The sequence below is a fragment of the Sminthopsis crassicaudata genome, chromosome 4 (assembly GCF_048593235.1).
Source record: "Sminthopsis crassicaudata isolate SCR6 chromosome 4, ASM4859323v1, whole genome shotgun sequence".
In the NCBI taxonomy this organism is placed as follows: domain Eukaryota; kingdom Metazoa; phylum Chordata; class Mammalia; order Dasyuromorphia; family Dasyuridae; genus Sminthopsis; species Sminthopsis crassicaudata.
In genome coordinates this window covers 441,264,825-441,273,774 of record NC_133620.1, presented here as the reverse complement: position 1 = coordinate 441,273,774, position 8,950 = coordinate 441,264,825, and the positions used below count along the sequence as shown (strand labels likewise).

At 35.2% G+C, this 8,950-nt stretch overlaps 1 non-coding gene across 1 annotated transcript; it reads left to right on the top strand.

Moving 5' to 3' along the window:
- Nucleotides 1–6,766: 6,766 nt before the first annotated feature.
- TRNAQ-UUG (transfer RNA glutamine (anticodon UUG)) lies at nt 6,767–6,838 on the top strand. The gene has a single exon. It is a non-coding gene; the product is annotated as a tRNA-Gln (tRNA).
- Nucleotides 6,839–8,950: the final 2,112 nt, after the last annotated feature.

Genomic DNA, 8,950 nt, shown 5'->3' with positions numbered 1-8,950 from the left:
TGTAGCTTTTTTGACCTTTTAGGAAACGAGATTGAATTGACTTTATTGAATCCAAGGAAGTTTTTAAAAATACTAGCTCAAGTGGAAGGAGAGGGCAAAAAAAGAATAAAGTAAAAAGTGCACAGCAGAAAACGAAAGAAAACCTACAAGCAAACCATAGAAGAGTTGGATAGTTAGGAATATAATGTCTTCTATTATTATATGTGATTTCTTGAAATTAATTTTATTTGAATTTTCCCTGTTCTGCTGGGAACATGAGTTGGTTTTTTTTTTTTTTTTTTTTCCCTTCCTTCCTAATTATTTGCCACTGGCTGCTGGAGATCTAACTCAGACCTGTAGAATGGTTCTCTTCATGTGAGTGGATATGATGATACAAGGAGATTGAGAAGATGTTGGTTCTCTGACCTCTCTCCACTGAGAGATAGGTGTGTTGTCTGACTTCTCTCCTCTTCCCTCTGCCTCCAATTTATTTCATTTCCAGTCCACAAGCAACACCTGTGTCAGTAAAGGTTGCTTTGCAACTTCTTCAGATGTTATGATCCACAGCTGTGGGAGCCTCTGGGACAATTGACCTGCCCCTTCACATAAGCATGGTCCTTAACATTTTTCCTCCTTTCTCCCAGATTCTCACAAAGTTAACCTTTCTCTATTTAAAGGTAAGCCTTCCACATATTCCCTTTATCTCATTACCTTTTTTCTTCTCTAAGAAACTGCACTCTCTACCCTGTCTTTCTAATCATTTAACCTTTCCCATACATATCCCCTCTCCTGATGACTTCAAATTGACAGCATCTTAAAAACAAAACACAACAAATGAAAAGGATTTCCATAGACCTTAACAAGTCCTCAAGCTAGGCTGTATGTCTCTTCCTTTTCTTCAGACAAACTGCTAGGGAAAAAAACAAACAAAAAACTTACAAACATTCACTCTCTCACTTCTCAGTTCTTTGCAGTTTGATTTATTATTGCATCATTCAACTGAAGTTGCTCTCTTCAACACTACCAATAATTCCATAAGTACCAAATCTGATGATCTTTTTTCTTAGTCTTTGTCCTTCTTGACCTACATGCTATATTTAATATGAACTATTCTTTTCTGAATTCTTTCAGCTTGGATTGTCTCATTTCTGAATTTTGAAGTTCCTGATCTCTCCCAGTTCTCCTTCAACCTGCCTGTTTCTTCTCAGTCTCCTTTGCTGGCTCAAGATTCTTATGATGCCCCCTTACTGTGAATATTTCCCCAGTCTGGGTTTTTTTTTTTTTTTTTCCCCCAGATACTAGTGTCCTCTTTCCCAAACTCCCTAGTGTTTAGCAATTTTGCATCTTTTTTATATTTATTTTCAATATATGTATTGTTTATATGATTATATATGTAATTATTGTCTCTTTGATTGGAAGAAATTCCTCAAGAGTAGGGACTATTTTATTCTTTGTATTTGTATCTTCTGTACCTAGCACTGAGTCTGAAACTTAGTAAAAGCTTAAATAAATGCTTGGTGATTTATTGGTTGATTTATTGACAGATTTCAAACTTGAAAAAGAGAATAAGTAGAATAACTTAAAATATGAAGAATTATCATTTGGAAGAAGAATTCAGTAGATTTTTCCTCTTTGGCCCTTCTCATGTAAGGAGATGAAGTAGAGAGAAGACAGAAGCATGGTGATTAATATTTGAGTGAAGATCAGGGGAAGGAAGAACAAAAGTGATATGATGTTAAGTATTCTATAATGTGGGCTTGACCACAGAGTCTAATCCTTACAAGTATACATAGTGTGCTAATGATTCTCCAGGTGAAAGAGGCTTGGGAGTCTGCTTCCAATAGAGTAGTGATAACATATATTGGAAGCATTTTGGAAAGACTTTGACACCTTTATAAACAGTCTGTTTATGGTTCAAGCATGTTAATCTACAGGATGGACAACAGCCTGTTTAACAGGCTACAGTTGCAGAATCAAAATTGAAGGCAACTATTTCTCTCTTGGTTGGGACTCTGCTATTGGTGATTTTTTTTCCTATTTATTTTTAATACACATTCATTACTTTATGAGTCATGTTGGAAGAGAATAATCAGACCAAAGAGGAAAAACCATGGGAGAGATTAAAAAAACATTCCAGAAAAAAGAAGTAAACCTAGTATGTGTTGATTTACATTCAGACTCCTTAGTTCTTTTTCTGGATTCAGATGGCATTTTTTGTCCAAAGTTTATTGGGATTACTTTGGATCATTGAATCACTAAGAACCAAGTCTTTCATAGTTGATCATCATACATTCTTGCTGTTACTGTGTATAAAGTATTCCTGGTTTTGCTTGTTTCACTCAAGATCAGTTCATGTAAATTTTTCCAAGCCTTTCTAAAATCAGCTTGCTCATCATTTTTAAAAATAGAACAATATATTCCAGTATTTTCATATATCACAATTAAGCCATTCCTCAATTATGGGCATCTACTTATTTTTTAATTCTTTGCTATCACAAAAAGAGCTGCTTTAAACATTTATGCACATGTGGGTCCTTTTCCCTCCTTTAAGATTTCCTTGGGATAGATACCCAGTAATGGCATTGCTGGGTCAAAGGATATGCACAATTTGATAGCCTTTTGGACATAGTTCCAGTTTGCTCTCCAAAATCATTGGATGACTTCACAATTCCAACAACAATGCATTAATGTCCCAGTTTTCCCACATCCCCTCCAACATTGTCTTTTCCTGTTATTTTAGCCAATTTGAGAAGTTCGAGATGGTACCTCAGAGTTGTTTTAATTTGGATTTCTCCAATCAATATGGATTTTGAACACTTTTTCATATAATAATAGATGACTTTAATTTCATCACCTGAAAATTGTCTATTCATATCCTTTGACCATTTATCAATAAGGGAATGACTTGTACTCTTATAAATTTGACAAAATTCTTTATATATTTTAGAAATGAGACTTTTATCAAAAAAAAGTTTTTTTTTCCAACTTTGTACTCCCTTTTAATCCTGTTTATATTGGTTTTGTTTGTGCAAACCCTTTTCAATTTAATGTAATCAAAGTTATCCATTTTGCCTTTCATAATGTTCTTTAGTTATGAATTCTTCCCTTCTCCAAAGATATGATAGGTAAATTATCCTGCATTCTTCTAATTTGTTTATGGTATCATCCTTTTTGTCCAAATTATGTATTCATTTTGACCTTATTTTGGTATGGGGTGTGAGATGTAGGTCTATGCCCAGTTTCTGACATATATTCCAGTTTTCTCAGAAATTTTTGTCAACTAATGAGCTATTATTCCAGAAGCTAGAGTTTGGGGGTTTATCAAATAATAGATTATTATAAATCTTGATTATTGTGTTGTTTGTTTCTAATCTATTCCACTCATCCACCACTCTATTTCTTAGCCAGTACCAAATGGTTTTGATGACTGCTGGCTTTATAATATAATTTTAGGTTTAGTACTGCTAAGCCATCATACTTTATATTTTTTTCATTAATTCCCTTGATATTCTTGACCTTTTGTTCTTCCACATGAATTTTGTTATCATTTTTTCTAGTTCTATAAAATAATTTTTGGCAGTTTGATTGATATGACACTGGAAAAGTAGATCAATTTGGCAGAATTGTAATTTTCATTATATTAGCTCTGCCTTGACTGCAAGCAATTGATATTTTTCCAATTGTTTAGATCAGGCTTTATTTGTGTGAAAAGTATTTTGTAATTGTGTTGTTATTATTCTTGATTTGTCTTGGCAGATAGACCCCCCCAAGGACTTTATTTTGTCTACAGTAATTTTAAATGGAATTTCTCTTTCTATCGCTTGCTGATGGATTTTATCAGTAATATATAGAAATGCTGATGATATGTGTGGTTTTATTTTATATCTTGCAACTTTGCTAAAGCTATTAATTGTCTACCATAGGTTTTTGGATGATTTCCTAAAATTAAGTATATCATATCTGCTATTGGTTTTATTCCTTTGTTGATGGCTTCTGGTGAAAAATAATACTTTAAGAGGTTAAATCTTGGTTTTTGGCCTACCCTAAGCATTAGCTTTTTTATTTTAGATGAAGGAATTTGAAGGCTCTGATCCTGAAAGCTTCAAATGGACAGGGGAAAGATGCTTCAGAAATCTAGGCATCCAGGAATAAGGTTCATGCCAAGTTTTATAGATAGCTCAGCATCAAATATCTACCTTCAGATCCAACTCTACAGTATTCAGATTTGAATAGGGAGATTGATAGGAATAATGTTTTATAGAAACACCCACCCCTATCCCAGACTGAACTAATATAGAAGAATATGCATTTCCAAGGTATTTGGAGGGAGAGAGCATATTTATACTCTTTTTTTCTTGCTATATCTTTGAAGCAAATAACCTTTTTTTTTAAACCAGGAGAGAACATATTTATATTCTTTTTTTCTTGCTGTATCTTCGAAGCAAATGACCTTTTTTAAAAACCAGTTTAGGTTAACTAGTTAAATGGATGGGGATCTAAAAGAGGGAGACAATCTACAGAAAAGAGGGTCTTGAGTCAATGACATTAGAAAAGAGACACCTCTAATCCTCAGGATTACTCCCAGAGTCCTGAGTGGTAAATACAACAACCTGGTTCCAGAATCCCAGACATAATACATACATATATACATACACAAGTTCCTTCCATTGCACTCTAAGCTTGTGGCTTACAAGTGTTGTGTGTATTTATGGGAGAACATTTTATTAGGGAAAATTTTTCTAACTATGGTTCTTAATGTGACTTCTTGGTAAGTGCTATTAGTTTGAATTACTGGTGATTAATAAGGAATTTAATCACAAGGTAAATAAAAAGAGCCAGAGAGAGCATTTCACTGACTCTAATGACTGTGTCTTCAACCTAAGGAAACTAAAGCCAGGTGACTGAAAGAAATGGCAGATGTAATAGGCAAATTCCCATATTTTATTTTTGAAAGATCATAGAGAATTGGACAATATAATAGAAATGAAGAAGGGTAAATTTGTATGCTTTTTTAAAACAAGAAAACGAAGCCTCAAAACATAGAACAAGGAGTTTAATTTTAATTTCAAGCAAAAAATTGAAACATTGTCAAAGGAATGTTTTAACACCTAAAAAGGGAAGATATAATCACTAAGACTAGTTATGTCTTCTTCAAAATAAAATCATGACAATTTAATTTCCTTCTTTTTTTTTAAGAATTACTAGATAGGCAAATTAAGGGAAAGATGCAGATAAACTTAATCTAGACTGTAGTAGAATTTGACAATATTACTCATTCTATTCCTGCCAGGGTTCTCACACTACAGCCCGTGGGCCAGATGTGCCTGCTGAGGACGTTTATGCGGCCCACCAGATTGTGGCAAATGGGCTGAGGGACGGAGACAGAGCGTGAGTTTTTGTTTTTACTCTAGTCCGGCCCTCCCACAGTCTGAGGGACAGTGAACTGGCCCCTATTTAAAAAGTTTGAGGACCACTGCCTGAGACAATAGAGAAATATGATAGTAGTTGGGTGCATTTGGAAGTGGCCTCAGAGTGTGATGTCAAATTAGGGAGAGGCCGTAAAGGAAAGATCCAGAAATATATCCTTGGTCATTTGTTTTGTCAGTCACCTTGATGAAAGTGTGTGTCTGCGTGTGTGTGTGTGTGCGTGTGTGTGTACACACACACACATATATAAACATATATAATTATATTCTATTATAATGTTATATATTTTACATGTAATACATTTATATATAATTTTCATTTGACACAATGCCAAAGAAAGATAGCTGATGATATATTTGGTGAAGTCAGTGTCTAAAAAGGTATAATTGGGTAATGAAATAAATCGAGTAATACAAAATTTAATAGAATGCACAATCTTAGTCTTAAAAAAAGATTTCGTCTTCATGAAATCAGTGGCTAGATAGCAATTAGTTATTTAAAAATCTGTGTATTTAAATGGACTAGAAGCTCAAGAGCAGTGTCAAGTGTAAAGAAAGACACTAATGAATGGCCAGAGAGTCCTAGACTCCAGAACATGCTCCTGCTCAGACTGCAATTGTATCTTTTTTCCGTTTTAGTCTTCGGAAGGACATTGGTAAGTTAAAGGACATCTAGAGGATGTGGGTAGGAAGCTAATGAAAATCCTTGTATTTTCTCTGAAGAGAAGTTCTCTAGGGGAAGCAAATTCATCACCTTCTCCCCGTCAATAACAAGTGTGGCCTCGAGTCTCCTATTCCTGCCCTGGGAAACTAAGTTTACAGTGAAATAGAGTAGGACACAAAATAGAGGTGGAAGTGATAGGGAGCGGAAGGTGAAAGTGAAAGACTCACAGACACAGACAAACTTTTCTGTTTGTCTTTCTGCTGCTTTTTTTATTTTTTAGACTAGAAGATAAAACACTTAAAGTGAAAGACTCACAGACACAGACAAACTTTTCTGTTTGTCTTTCTGCTGCTTTTTTATTTTTTAGACTAGAAGATAAAGCACTTAAAGTGAAAGACTCACAGACACAGACAAACTTTTCTGTTTGTCTTTCTGCTGCTTTTTTATTTTTTAGACTGGAAGACAAAGCATTTAACTTGTTCCGAACAGATAAGTAAGATCCTTTTGTTTCTCCTTGACACTAAAATGATGGGACTTCACTTGATTGTATGAAGCTACAATATCAGAAATCTCAATGTTGTATGTACATACACAGTCCAAACCTAAATCTAGTATCCTAAAACTATTTTTATGAACGAGAAAACTGAGACAATTAAATAATGGTATTCAAACAGTCTTCTACAGCTCCCACACAGCTGGCCCCATGGTGTAATGGTTAGCACTCTGGACTTTGAATCCAGCGATCTGAGTTCGAATCTCGGTGGGACCTATACTTTTTGGTACACGTTCTCGGTGTATTATATACATTTATATTATACGCCAAATTTCTCTCCTGCTCCACTCACTTTGATTCAAATCCCCTTCTGAATTACAGGTTCAAATACACATTGCCCTTTCTTCACCCTCTCTCGCAATGTACAGCTCTAGATGAAGTACAGCAAGGATTGCTTTAAGTCTTAAATGATAGATCATCTTGTTCCTCCAGGATAGCAAGTTTCAAGAGGAATGATAAAAGAAGTTAAAATAATAGTAATAAAACATCACCAATAAAGAAAAAAACTCCACTGAATAAATTAACTGTTAATTTACTTCCTAACACTCGGATCTTTCCATTTCCTTCCTCTTCTCCTCTCCTTTTGTTTCTTCAAAAAATATCGAAGAATAGAATCCATTCACACAGATTCCTTCCATCTTGTCTTCATTCATCCTACAAAAGATTTTTTTTCTTCTCCATCCACTTCCTCCACAGAAATTTTGAACTTTAAACTGTATGCTGCCTGACATTCCATATATCTTATTGGGTCATTCCCCCCATCCCCCAATTAATTGTTTTCTTATTGTTCATTTTCATGTTTCCCGAAAAATAAACCCCTGAGTTTTGTTTTGTTTTGTTTTTTCCCTGACGCAATTGGGGGTAATTGCCCAAGGTTACAGCTAGGAAGTGTTAAGTGTCAAATTTGAACTCAATGCTGATGCTCTATCCACTGCGCCACCTAGTTGTCCCACCGTAGTAAACTCTTAATAAATGCTTGTTAAATGAAAGAATGAATGCTTATATGTCTTTTCTTCCCTCTTTAAGAGTAGGATGTTTAGCATAATGCTTGCCGCACAGTAAATGCTTAATAAATGTTTGCTAAGTTGCTTCTGCCCTTTAAAAGGTCTCCATTCATAATTCCTCACCTTTCCCTTCTACCATCCCAAACTGTCTTTTACTTCCTTGCCTTGACCTCATCTAAGGGACCTAAGGATGAGCTCTAGACTAGAGTCAGAAAGACTGAGCTCAAACCATGAAGCTCTTGATGCTTATGTTACTCTGGTCTTAGTTTTCCCAACTGTGAAATGGACTCTGTCTGTCACAGTTGTGAGCATAAATGACATAATATTTGCAAAAGTCTCTGTAAACCTGAAAGCATCATATAAACAGTTGCCCTTATCACCTCATTCCAAAAGCCAGCGGACTGCCTCCCTAAATTGAAGATTTGATCATTTCACCCTTTCCATTTTCTCATCCCTTGCAATGTCAGTGATACAAAATCCTACAGGACAGGATTCATTATTTTCAACTACATCTTTCCAGAAGAAGTAAAAAAAAACCAAAAAAACAGATTTACACATCGTTTTAAATTCATTGGTGTCAATGAAGTACTCTATTGGCTGTTAAAAATAATCCTCTAGTTATGAAATGTTTAATGTGTTGATTTGCTATTTCTCTGTGCATTGTTTAGACTATTTCTTGCAAAGAAATATTCACAATTATAGGTCTCTCTCCCCTGTTCAGGAACTTCAGGAGACTCTCAGTTCTGGCAAACCTCTGATTTTAAAATATTCAACTTCCCTTCCAATCTAAGCCTATTTTACCTCAACAACACTACTCATTTGTAAGGTTCTGGATCCGTCAAAATTTAGATAAAACTTGCTCCTTTCAGTTAATTTTGGGTGGAGTACCTCCCCAAATCGACCCGCTAAGACTTCTGCTAGTCCCAGCTTCTCTTCTCTGATAATTGAAGTCTCCGAGATCAGGTGACTTCTCCCCAAACCTTTGCTTATTTTATTTAATATCTACAGTGTACCTAGTCAGGCTCTAATCCAAGCCCAACCTGGTTCATTTGATCTTCCCTTAAGGTTCTGCTCCCCAAGTTTCTTTTTCCGAAATTCCTCTCTTCCCAAATTCCCATATATACCAGTAATGTCGGATATTAGAGCTAAAAGGGACTTAGAGCTTATGGAGTCCAACTCTTTTAAATTACGTCTAATGAAACTGCATTCCCCGGAAGTGGACTGATTTGGGGAACTCTTGTTTCCTTCTGCCCGTCAAAAAGGAATTGTCTTTGAGTTACCTGGATCAATTGTTTAGAGAATCACAGTAGCTGCAACTATGTAG